This window comes from Oryctolagus cuniculus, chromosome 8, assembly GCF_964237555.1.
Source record: "Oryctolagus cuniculus chromosome 8, mOryCun1.1, whole genome shotgun sequence".
NCBI classification, from domain to species: domain Eukaryota; kingdom Metazoa; phylum Chordata; class Mammalia; order Lagomorpha; family Leporidae; genus Oryctolagus; species Oryctolagus cuniculus.
In genome coordinates, this window is record NC_091439.1 from 49,332,774 (window position 1) to 49,346,740 (window position 13,967).

At 34.7% G+C, this 13,967-nt stretch overlaps 1 pseudogene; it reads right to left on the reverse strand.

The window, feature by feature from the left end:
• Positions 1-216: 216 nt before the first annotated feature.
• On the reverse strand, positions 217-6,672 carry LOC103350814 (pre-mRNA-splicing factor 38A pseudogene; annotated as a pseudogene).
• Positions 6,673-13,967: the final 7,295 nt, after the last annotated feature.

Here is a 13,967-nt window from a genome sequence, read left to right on the forward strand (position 1 = left end):
TTCTCTTTGTGCAAAATGCAAGCATATGTGTACACATACACATACACATTCACACACACACACACACACACACACACCTGACAAGCATGATGCCCTTCCCCACTCTCAAGTCTCATCTCTTCATCAGGCATAATTGCTTCATGAAACTCAAAGCATCAAAATGTACACCCATCTCTTCTATATCCCTGATGAATTCTTGTCAATGGGCTAAGACAACTACATAAAATCCTGCATGAGGAACATCTTCAGGGTGTTATTAATTTTCCTTTCAGATGCTGAAACATAAAGTTAGAAAAATACAACTCAGGAAATTGTCCATTTTATTTATTTAAATATTTAAATTTTAAGGCTTGTCCATTGTATTTATTTATTTATTCTGAGATCTTCCTCCATCTGGCAGAACAAAAGAAATTAATACAATCAAGTTTTCCATTCCATTCATATTCCTCTGCCTGTCAGAAGCATATGCTTAAAGAATTGCAGAGCTGATAAAATTGAAAGGGTTATTGACTCCAAACCCCTTATTTCACACATGAAGAATCAAAGCCTCAAAGAAGTTAAAGGACTTTTCAAGGTCATATAAAAATTTAATCCCAGAAATTTCTCAGGGAATTGCCTTTCTTACATCAATTCATACATTTATACTTGCAGAATTTTCTTAATAAACTATCAAAATGGTTTGTCAATATTTTATATGACTAAATAATTATGTTCTTAAGAGAAGTTAAAACAGTATAAAGTGACAAATTATTTCAGTCGTTAAACAGCTTGTTACTAAAAAAAAATTACTGTGCTACTGTGCCATATCAAAATTCAATTGTAGGGTATGTTGAGCTTATGAAATGATAAATTACAAGATAATTTAGACAATTTTGAATTATCCCAGGCTTTATTTGTTTTACTTGCTTCAAAGTGAAACAGAACAAAGTCTATATTTCAATTCTGTTCAAATCTATATCAGTGACACTAACATTTCAATCACGCATTATAACACTGGAAAACCACAGATATCATGTGGCCACAACTACTGTTTGACAAGTACAGCGGCACACTTACCCTGAAGGATGCATTCCAAGACCCTCAGCGGGTACACGAAAATGCAGAATGGCGCCAAACTCTGCATATACTAAATTCTCTTCTGTATGTGTACACCTAGGATATGGCTTAATTTATGAATTAGGCACAGTAAGATTTAACAATAATAATAAAATAAAGTGATTTCAGCAATATATTATAATACAAGCTATCTAAACAGCATGAATTATTAGTATCTGTTATTTTCTTTTTGATATCTTTGGAATGCCATTGACTACAAGCAATTGAAAGAAGAGAAAAACAAAATTGTGGGTAATAGAAAACTACTGTAAATGGCTGTCATTTTAAGAGAGATGAGATTACTAAGGTAGGATAAATGTGCTGATACTAAAAAGGATGAAAAGAATGGACAATATAATTCTATGGGGCTTTTATATGGAAGCATTACAAATAGCAAATATGTCTTAATTAGGCAATTTGTCATTTTAGCAATGCAGTTCTGGGTTAAGGTTATTATTAAGGATTCTCTTTTTAGCCACTCTTAAAATTAAAACTATGAACAACATAGACCCTATTTATGAGATGCAAAAATTAATTTCATATTCACTAACATTCAACAATACAAAAAAATAAAGACAAAACTGGAGAATATATAATATGGAAGTATAAAATATTTGTTCAAATAAAGCTAAGAATTATTTCAATAATAAATCTGAATAAGATAAAAAAATAACGTCAGGTTAATTGTGAAAATGATCTATGCTAACACATGGTGACGTACGCAGAATTCCCTGCATATATAAAAATTAGTAGGAATTATATGAGCTAAATTCTTAGATACTATGAATTAAGAAATTGGTTAAATACTTCAGATGCATTGTCTTCTATGATGTAAGCTGTTTTGTTTTTCCAAGTGCACTTATAAAGAAGTTGACTTAGGAGGCTGAGCAACTTGAAAATTTTCAGAGCTGAGAGCTAGCAAAAAGACTTGCCAGGAATTGAAGCCTTGTTGTCTGACTCCAAAGCCCCCTCTGCACTATTATGCTATACTGCAGAATCACATCACAGACACTCAGTAAATTCAAATATTTCTTCTCTTTCTCTAATCTAATAATTACATATAGTGTAGAAATCTTATAAATATGCCATTGACAAAATCTTTACTAAAGAATAATTTATTGAAATTATTTGATGGATTTGGAAATACCATAAGATCAAGTGATTTATGTGTGTTTTAAATGAGAATTTATATATATATATACATTTATAATTTAAATATATATTATAAATATATATACATATATATGTGGCTTTTATATAAATACCGTATCTCTTAGAAAAAAGCTTACCAAGGAAATGAAAGAAAATATAATACATGCATACATACAAAAGTGAAACCTTCAAACAAAAAGAACAAGATAGAGAAGGAAGGTGGGCAAGAGAACAGAAATACCATCTCCAAGAAATTAGATACAGCTGAATGGTAGAATTAATACATTTTTAAAAATTTCCATTAAGTATTAAAATTCAATATTTATTTTCTAGAAATTTTCTTATGAAAATTTTAATTCTTTAATAGTACCTTTCCTGCATTAAAAATAAAGGGTTATGGAACATTTTGATAATTTATATTATCTGCAATAAACCCTGAAGAATCTTGTAGCAAACTGTAACAAAAGATAATTTGTAATTACTTGAAGAAAATTAAATATGTGGAAAATTAATGAGCTCCATTGGAGAGTGGCGAAAGCTAAAAATAAAAATACATTTAAAAAATAAAATTATGCAAAGTAAGAATGAATAGTGTTCCAAACTTTAGAATGGAAATCTAGAAGCTTTTTTTAATTTGTTTTTAATTTATATAACTGGCATATATGAAAGAATGTACTAATACTCTAAATAATCTTAACAGTAGTATAATAACCAGAATATATAAAGAGAGAAGAAACTCCACAACAACAAAACAAACAATCCAGTTAAGAAATGGGCAAAGCACTTAAACAGATATTTTTCAAAAGAGGAAATCCAAATGGCCAACAGACACATGAAAAAATGTTCAGGATAACTAACCTTCAGGGAAATGCAAATCAAAACCACAATAAGGTTTCAGCTCATCCCAGTGAAATGACTTTCATACAGAAATCAACAAACAACAAATGCTAGGGAAGATGTGGGGAAAAAGGCACACTAATGCACTGTTGGTGGTAATGCAAACTGGTAAAGCCACTATGGAAGTCAGTTTGGAGATACCTCAGAAATCTGAATATATCCCTACCATATGACCCAGCCATCCTGCTCCTCAGGAATTACCCAAAGGAAATTAAATCATCAAATTAAAGAGCTATCTTTACCTCCATGTTTATTGTAGCTCAATTCCCAATAGCTAAGACATGGACTCAACTTAAATGCCCATCAACTGAAGATTGTATAAAGAAATTATGGGATATGTACCCTATGGAATACTACACAGCAATAAAAAAAAATGAAATCTGGTCACCTGCTTCAAAATGGAAGAATCTGGAAAACATCATACTGAGTGAAATAAGTCGATCCCAAAGGGACAAATATCATATGTTCTCCCTGATCTGTGGCAACTGAATACCTAAATGGAAACCTGTAAAAGTGAAACTGACACTATGAGAAACAATGACTTGATCAGCCTTTGTCTTGACTGTCAAGGAACAGCTTACTGTTTTATTCGTTTTAGTATTTTCTTTTACTACTAATACAATTGGTTGGACACTTTACTAAACACAAAAATATTCTTAGTGTTTAAATCCCATTGAAAATTGATCCCTGTAAAAAATAATAGAGGGAATAAGAGAGGGAAGAAATGTACAGTTCAGAATATGTTCACATGGACTTACTCCTAAGGGTAAAGTTAATAATTTGCCATGGGACATGGGACTCCAAATTCCATTAAGATGGTAGGCACTAATGCCATCTTACATATTACAGTGATCTTATTTTTTTTTTTTTTTATTTGACAGGTAGAGTTATAGACAGTGAGAGAGAGAGAGAGAGAGAAAGGTCTCCTGTCCGCTGGTTCACTCCCTTAATGGCCTCTATGGCTGGCACTGTGCTAATCCGAAGCCAGGAGCCCAGTGCTTCCTCCCGGTCTCCCATGTGGGTGCAGGGACACAAGCACTTGGGCCATTCTCCGCTGCACTCCTGGGCCACAGAAGAAGGCTGGACTGAAAGAGAAGCAACCAGGATTAGAACCTGGGGTGCCAGTGCCGCAGGCAGAAGATTAGCCAAGTGAGCCATGGTGCCAGCTAAAGTGATCTTATTAAGTTTGTAAATGATCATATAGATAGGATTAAGTGTCAAAGGGATCAAATAAATGAGACCAAGTGCCTGCTAATAACAATATATAGAATTAAAAAGGAGAGAATGATCCTACATGGGAAGCAGGCCATCTGGCAGACTCATAGAATGACAAATACCCTAAATAGCATTTAGCTGACCTCAGAATCAGCCCTTAAGTCATTTGGATCTGGCTGAAACCCCATGAGAGCATTTCAGGCATGGAAAGCTAAGACATTTTGGCAAAAAATGATTTACATGGGGATCCCTATGAGTGAGATCCCAATAGAAAAAAGGGGTCATCAAGGAAGGATGTACTTTTTCTCTGAAAGGAGGAGAGAAATTTCACTTTGTTTATGGCCCTTTCTACATACTGATGGGGTTTGTGAATCCCAAAGTCTTCCATAGCCTTGGCAGCTAATGACAAGAGCCTTAGATGATCACTGATGTCATAAATCAGAGTGTCAGTTGTTAAATCAATAACAGGAGTCACTTGCTCCACATTTAGCACCTCTGTCCTTAATGAGTTGTACAAAGAGAATTAATGGTAAAGCTTGTCTTCACATGACTATAATTTGTGTATCTGTGTCTGTTCAAGTGTTGAAATCTTTACTTAGTATAGAGTTGATCTACTATATATAAAGAGAATTAAAAATGAATCTTAATGAAGAATGGGATGGGAGAGGGAGTAGGAGGTATAACAGTTTGAGGGTGGGAGGGTAGGTATGGGGGGAAAAGCAGCTATATTCCAAAGGCTGTATGTATGAAATTTATATTTATTAAATAAAAGCATTTGAAAAATCAAATACATAAGTAAATATTTAAAAAAAGAAAAATTATAGCAGCCCCAACTCCAGAATTCTCAAAGCAGTTCCCATGATACAGCAAACCAAAATATAAATTACAGAAAATTAGGTATCCCTGGCTTGGTAACAGAAAAAGATAGGGGAACAAAGCAGCCCTATCCTTTCTATGTCTCTCATATCCTTAAGCCCTAGATACTCACGACTCTGCTAAATATGAATACTATTAGAATAGTAATAGTCAAAACTGACCTTAAGAGACATTATCATCCTCCAAAGATCCTTATGATTCAAAATAGCACAAAACTCAGCACTTCTTTCATAAAAAAAAAAAAAAAAAAAAAAAAAAAAAAAAAAAAGTGGAGACATTTGCAAGAAAAGACTAAAATATTCTTAGAGCTGTCTGGTAAGCAGGTCTTAATCCTTCCACATAGTTGGATACTCTCACATGCACAGGAGATCACTGGGAACTCCATTACTCATTCTCCATCTGGCTCTTCTTAGATCTTACAGGAGACTGAGTGGCTCCGTTTCTATGACTGTAGTGGTAACCTGGAGACTGGAGCAGGATCTGGGCTGTGGACCTTGAGAATTGCTGCAGGACGTCTGGGACTCTTTTTTTCTTAAGATTTATTTAATATTTATTTGAAAGTCAGAGTTACTCAAAGAGAGAAGGAAGGCAGAGAGAGATAGTTCTTCCATCCACTGGTTCCCTTCCCAATCAGCCACAAGGGCTGGAGCTGCGCTGATCTGAAGCCTGGAGCTGGGAGCTTCTTTTGGGTCTCCCATGTAGGTGCAGGGGCCCAAGGACTTGGGCCATCTTCTACTGCTTTCCCTGGCCATAGCAGAGAGCTGGATTGGAAGTGGAGCAGAGGAGACCTGAACTGGTGCCCATATAGGATGCCAGCACTGCAGGTGGCGGCTTTATTTGCTATCCCACAGCACTGGTCCCCATCTCCATAGCTTCCGGTAATCTGGTGATGGACTCTTTCCAGCCTCTCATCTTTCTCTTCCTTCTCTTCACGGGACGTCATCCATGTCCTTTTTAGAACACTAACTCGAGGCTCCAGTGACTCAGCTCCCTCCAGCATCTAGCCTTTCTGTAGCCGAGGCAGACTGTTATCACAGATGCTCTCACTGTGCAGTAGTTATCAATAAAGTTGACTATCTGCATTAGTTCAAACTCCTCCTCTTTTCAGCTCTGTCTCTTGATTTTTCGACAGTTGTTATGCAAAGGCTCCAAGTACTTGGAGCAATCAATCACTGTACCTGGCAGCCTCATGTAAGGTGCCCACAACATATGAACATACTTGAAATCCTCATTTTTGATAAACTCTACAATATCCTTCACAGGTTGAATTTGAAGCACTTTCAGGTTATGCATAGAAAGAGACTTGGTTTTAGGTTTCCACCATAGATACACCATTCATAAAACTTAACTCCATGGCTTTATCAAGCACCAGATCAGCTGGAGGCCAAAATAATTCTCTTTCCATGACTTGGACTCATAGATTCAAGTCAGAACCATGTGCACCCTTCATCGTAAGGTTTGCCATTTTAGAACACCTTCAGTAGTACTTCAGTCATAGCCTTTAAACCAGCAATATAAGTTAAAACTTTATTATGGTCAGAAGTTTCCACTGTTTTCTTGGTGAATGATTAAATTCCTGGTAAAAAAAATTACTGAATAATAAATCAAGATGCATTCACTGAGACAAGTTATGTTGTTTCTAAACTCTAGCTCTAAGAGTATTATCTGTTAATCTGGAAATAAGTCACTATGAGTAGATACAGCTGCCTTACCTAACCTTTCCTACTAGAAGTTTTTTTTTTTTTTCTTTTAATATATATTTTGTCATTACAACGTGTGATAAATATAGCACAGTATTAATATTTTCAACAAAACACATACTATTAATTTGAAATCACTTGAGTAAAGTGCCTACAAATAGTTTGCAATAGTAGTGTATCAGATGAAATTTAATCAAAGAACAATTAAATATATTGAGTTTCGTAGTTACTCTGAAAAATAACATTTAACTTTCATTGGGAATATCCAATTAATAAAATTAGCAGGATAATCATAAACAATTTTTAATATCACTTCATTTTCTCTTAGCTTCTTTTCTTCCATGTATATTTATAACATACAGAACATTATGCTGGATTTTGGATACTGCCTTTGTACGGTTCCAGTCAGCTCCACTTTTTCCTCCAGTTGACTAAACCACAAGTAAACTGAACTTAAAATAGAAGTTTGTGTATTTAACAGACATAAAGGAATGTAATTTAACTCATTTAAAGATTATAATCTTTGTTAGAATTTGAGATATTTTATGCAATAATTCATGCCAGAAGGTGGCACCAAAAGACTCAGCTTCAAAATCTCTTTATTAAGAAGTGCATAAGATCATTCTATATTTGGATTTCTAAATGCAGGATAATAGCATTGCAAATGTGGATTAAGATGATAAAGGCAATGCATCCGTTTTATGGTTGTATGTACATTGGGAAGAAATGTCTTTTTTGTATTCATATATGGCATTACAGAAATAATTCCAACAGTATGATCATTTTTACAAATATTTATGTATTTCTGAGCCCCTTAAAATAGATCCATTTAAATAGTTACGTAAGATTCCACATCCCAAGGAAAAGTGTCTTGTCCACTTCTCATCAAAGTATCTTTCTGATGCCTTATGATTTATTATTATGCCATGAAGTCAGGCATTTTAGTTAGTTTCTTTGCTTGAAAATTAGATCTAATTCCACATTATGTACAAATTCGCAAGTCCATCTCATCAGTGTTATAAATGATATTGCTAATTTTTATTTGTTTTTCTTTGGGGCAGCGGTTAAGATCCATTATTGTAGCTCAAGTTCCAACATTAGAATGACTGAGTTTAAATTATATTGGGTCATTTAGTAATTACAATGGGTTATTGTGTGATTTTGGGTAACTGGAAAATTATCTTTCTATCACAACTGTGATCTCTTTCTCTCTAAATTTGATTTTTTTTTCATTTTATGTATTCATTTATTTATTTGACTGGCAGAGTGGACAGTGAGACAGAGAGAGACGGAGAGAAAGGTGTTCCTTTTCTGTTGGTTCACCCCCCAGTGGCCACTGCGGCCAGCGCTCTGCGGCCGGCGCACTGCGCTGATCCGAAGCCAGGAACTAGGTGTTTCCTCCTGGTCTCCCATGTGGGTGCAGAGCCCAAGGACCTGGGCCATCCTCCACTGCACTTCTGGGCCACAGCAGAGAGCTGGACTGAAGAGGAGCAACCAGGACAGAATCCGGCGCCCAGACCGGGACTAGAACCAGGGTTACAGCGCCACACGCGGAGGATTAGCTTATTGAGCCACAGCACCAGCTCTAAATTTGATTTTTAAAGTTACTTTATAATATGGGTTCAGTGAACTAAATTAAAATATACACAATAAATGCTCAAGGTAATTCCTTGCAATTTCTAAGTACTCAGGAAAATAAAATCTATCAAAAATGTAACTTCAAAAAGAGCTTTGGCATCCAAGAGTTATCATGATATATTCCCTTAAATTTATGTATTCAAATGACAAAACTCCTTGATTAAGAATCATAGAAGGAAATGTCTGATTAACTTAGAATAGAAATCTCCACTGAATTTTAGCTTTTCACACAGATTGTTATAAACACTAAGGTTTAACTATTGTAACTCACTTCAACAAGGAACTTTTTGAAGATATTTATATTTGAGCATTTCTTTATAAAATAGACACTCAGAAAATATATGATTAAAATAAATAATTAATCAATGATAATGCTTACAAATATTTTAGAACTACCCAATTTATATTAAGTAGAGTAGAAGAAACTTTTGTCAAAGAAATATTACTTATTAATGAGTTTCATATATGAAATGAGTGATATTGTAATTGAGTCATAATATATATAACTATATATGCATATACTAATCTATGTTACTATGGATACATGACATGTTTATACTGGGAACACAAAAATTCTGATATAATAGATATACAAGATTCTATTTCATTTTCTATGTAAAATTGCAGCTATTCTAAATAATGAAAATCATAACTAAACCCCAGAGCTTTCTTAATTAACCACTATTTGAAAAAGAAAGGCCTATAGATGGCTCCATAAAGACATATCTTAAAAATAATAAAATTTAGGTAAGAGAAAAGAACAAAATATATTATCATTACAAAACATCCAAAGAATTATTTCTATAGCAAGAGCACAATGATTTATAACTTAAGCGAGGTATAATCTCTTCACTCTTTCTCTCTGAGAAATTTCTATATTCAACACACTTTATTACCATACCATAGAAAACCATATGTCACTGCTGATTATTGCATTATTATAAATCAGGGTTAAGATTTTATATTTATATTATAATAAGATTTTATTCATAAAACAATAAGATTTGAATTGGTGTTAGGCTAATCTCAAGAAATATAGAGATTCAACTCAGATAAATATTCCAAATTTCATGGACTTTTGAAATCTTGCAATGGGTACATCATTTTATTTCCCTGTTATAAATAACAAGAGGCTTGCACACTTGCACATATAATTGTTTGGAATACATTTTTGTATTATCTGTTAGATGTTTTGTGTGCCATCATAGTTTCATAACTTTCTTCATATATTACCAATCAGTACTTCCTCTATTTCTGTATTATACTTGTTCTCTTTGTAGTGAGTTTTTTGGGAGATTTATATCTCAACAACTGCCATTTCATTCATCATGTATGTAGCTGTAATCTTAACACAGCTGCAGAAGGTTTTTAAGGTTTTTTTTTTGTTGTTGAAAGTTATTTTCAAAATAAAATGTGTCTTGCTTTTCTAATAAATTTCCAATGTTTGTCTTAGATGACAGATTCCTAAGGTCCTAGTTGGATTTTATTTGTTATATAGTATTCTTGTTTCACTCTTACTTTAAAAATATCAAAATATTATGTTAATATAAATTGTGTGTAGGGATTTCCTAGGTGTAGAGACATGTAATAAGTTTTAAATAAACAAATGCCAATTTGCACAACTGCTACATTAAATAGAGATACTTAACCCCATTTAATAGATTAAACCATGTAAAACAGAATGAATGGATTTAATAACATAAACATAATGAGAAAATAGGCAAAGAATTTAGGATTACAACTGTGTAATATCAAAAGAGAAATAATAGCATTAAAATATCTTGATCTAGAAAGTGTTACTTTATTCTCTTTCCAAATATATATTCTTGTTTATGAATTTGGTTTATAAAGGAGGTATCCATATACTGTTATCTAGTTTGTTCTACATTTAGTATGGGGGTTCAATAGTCATAGACCTTTTATAACCATGCTCTATGTAAAACTGAAAGGAGGAGCAGAAGTAAGGGAAACAGTGCATTAAGGTATTTAGTTAGATAGTCTGACATAATACCCCATTATATTAGTTGTAAGTCAGACCTAAAGAGTTGTATAGTGGCTGCATTGCAGTGTGGTAGATAAAGCAACTGTTGGCAACACCAGCACTCAGAGTCTTGGCTGCTCCACTTGGAATCCAGCTCTCTGATGACGTGCCTGGGAAAGCAGCAGAGAATGGTCCAAGTCCGTGGGATTGTGCACACAAGCACTTGTTGAACTAACTTCCTCACCCAACCTGAAATGATAGGCCAATGTGACAAATGGTAGGCCTATCTGTTACAAATTATTCTGTATCAGTTGCCTTAAATATTGCATTTATTGATGGTTAAGGTTCTGCCCACTTTTTGTATTCTATCAACTCAAATTTTATATAATTTACTTAAGATGAACTAAATTCATAAAATGTTCAATTGAAAATACAGAACAACTGCATCCCTTCAAAATATTCTCATGTCCTTTTCCTGTGTAACCTTCCCTGTATACCTCAGCAACATACGAAAATAAATAATTTCATTTGAAATACAGGCAAAATATTTTTACACTTACCAAAAAGAAAAACCATAGGAATGAGCAACAAATGCATGAATATATTATCAAGTTTTTGGATCATCAGATAAATACAAATAAAAATAAAATAAAATGCATGTTAGAATTGCCAGAATGAAAACAAGTAATGATCCCAGATTTGGAGATAATGAGGAATTTAGCCATTTCAATATTGTGGATATTTAAATATGTCAAATTACTTTTCTATCTATCCCATCTATGAATTATGTGTCACATGTCTAGTCATATTTCTGGAAAAAATAATTTTACTTTCGTCATTCAGGTATATAGTCTGAAGGAAAAGCTTAAAATCAACCATGTTTTGGTGTTTGCCTTTGTCTTTTTATTTGAAGTGTTTTATATGAAATTGCAGGGCAACTAAAAGGGTATACCAATGTGTATATAAGCATAAATCAGGTAGTTTCATAGATAGTAGATGCCAAAATAGTAATACAATGAAACTTACCCTACTCTTAGGGGAAGAAAGTCAAGGAGTGTCTTAATTATTGTTTTGGTTTTTGTTTAAGATTTATTTATTAACAAGGCAGAGTCACAGAGAGATAAGGAGAGACAGAGAGCTTCCATCCTCTGGTTGACTCCCCATGTGACTGCAACACAAATGCTGGGCTAGGCCTAACCCAGGAGCCAGGAGCTCTATACAGGTCTCCCATGTGGCTGTATAGGCCCAAACACTTGGGCCATCCTCAGCTGCTTTCCCAGCCACATTACCAGGGAGCTTCACTTCTTCTATTTAAAAATAGAATTCTTCAGTTGTAATTTATTACCCATTTGTCTTTTCCTTAAGAGAAGTTAATGTTTAGCTTCACATTTTATTCATGACTTCTGAAATTTGTCAAAAAATATTTGTCAAAATTCTTCCAAATAATTGAGCCAAAATGCAATGAATTCTTTGTCTAATAGAAATGCAATTGATTTTTCCCAAACACCTTAAACATCTATGAATAATACACAGCCAATCTACTTTCATTAAACATGCAAAGATGGTACACATACATGCATAGTTTTTTCTCTGTGAATAATAGCTGCCATTTTTTTTTTTTTTTTTTTTTTTTTTTTTTTTTTGACAGGCAGAGTGGACAGTGAGAGAGAGAGACAGAGAGAAAGGTCTTCCTTTTGCCGTTGGTTCACCCTCCAATGGCCGCCGCTGCAGCCGGCGCACCGCGCTGATCCTGGCAGGAGCCAGGAGCCAGGTGCTTTTCCTGGTCTCCCATGGGGTGCAGGGCCCAAGCACCTGGGCCATCCTCCACTGCACTCCCTGGCCACAGCAGAGGGCTGGCCTGGAAGAGGGGCAACCGGGACAGAATCCGGCGCCCCAACCGGGACTAGAACCCGGTGTGCCGGCGCCGCTAGGTGGAGGATTAGCCTATTGAGCCACGGCGCCGGCTAATAGCTGCCATTTTAATACAGCTTTATTGAGATATATTCGCATACTATAAAATTCACTTTTTTTTTTTTTTTGACAGGCAGAGTGGACAGTGAGAGAGAGAGAGACAGAGAGAAAGGTCTTCCTTTGCCATTGGTTCACCCTCCAATGGCCGGCGCACCGCAGCTGGCGCACCGCGCTGATCCGATGGCAGGAGCCAGGTGCCTCTCCTGGTCTCCCACGGGGTGCAGGGCCCAAGCACTTGGGCCATCCTCCACTGCACTCCCTGGCCACAGCAGAGAGCTGGCCTGGAAGAGGGGCAACTGGGACAGAATCCGGCGCCCTGACCGGGACTAGAACCCCGTGTGCAAGCGCCGCAAGATGGAGGATTAGCTTAGTGAGCCGCAGCGCCAGCCTATAAAATTCACTTTTAACAAGCACAAGCCATTGGTTTTAGCATACACATACATGTAACCTTTATCAATGTCAATTTTAATCAAGTTACTTGTTTCAGAAAGAAATGACACATCCTTAAGTGATCAATCCCATAGTCCACAATCACACATCCTTATCTGTAATCAACCAGTAGTCTAGTCTGTTTCCATAAACTTCCTATTCTGAATTTTAACATGAAAAGAGACATATAGTATGCGATCTGCTGTGATTGACTTCTTTAACTTACCATTTTCTTCAAGGCTTGTTCAAATTGAAGCATAGATTAGCATTTTATCCCCACTTATTCCTTAGTAGTATACCATTGCATAAATATATACATTGAATAAATTAACATATATAATTTTTGTTATCAACTTTTCAATTTGTTATTAATATTCTGCGATAAGTTTGAATTTTATCCTACAATGGGCTGTATTATACTATTGGACCCAGTTAACAAGAGTATCCACTTATACAGTCCAGAAAATTTTAATTCTGATCCATTGCTCTGGTATTTAAGAAGGTATTTTATGCTTCCTTTAATGTACCTAAATTATGCTTAAGTATATGTAGATACACTTGGATATTGGTAATAATATAACTTAATTCTCTATTTTGAAAACTTGCATAAAATGGTAATAGACTTAGTTTTGGGTTCTCTATGCTGTTGCTGAAGAATCTTGTATAAGTTAGGTAGTTCTATAATTACTACATAAATGATAATTGGGGGAATGACAATTCATTTTTCCTCAATTTTTCTTACTAGTCTTGACTCTGCCTTTTTATATACATAATCAATCCAAGTTTCCAAAATGCATGCTGAGATTTAGACAAAGATTGGTTTAAATTAGTAAAATAATTTTGAGTAATATTTCCGCAGTATTAACCTACAATCAATGAAAATGGTGTAGACTCAGTATAGATAACTTTTCTTTAATAGTGATTTGTAGTTTTCCCTGAAAAAAATGACTATCATGGTTTTGAGACTATGGGAACAACATATGTCAACGTTAAACTCAATAACTATTTTTATT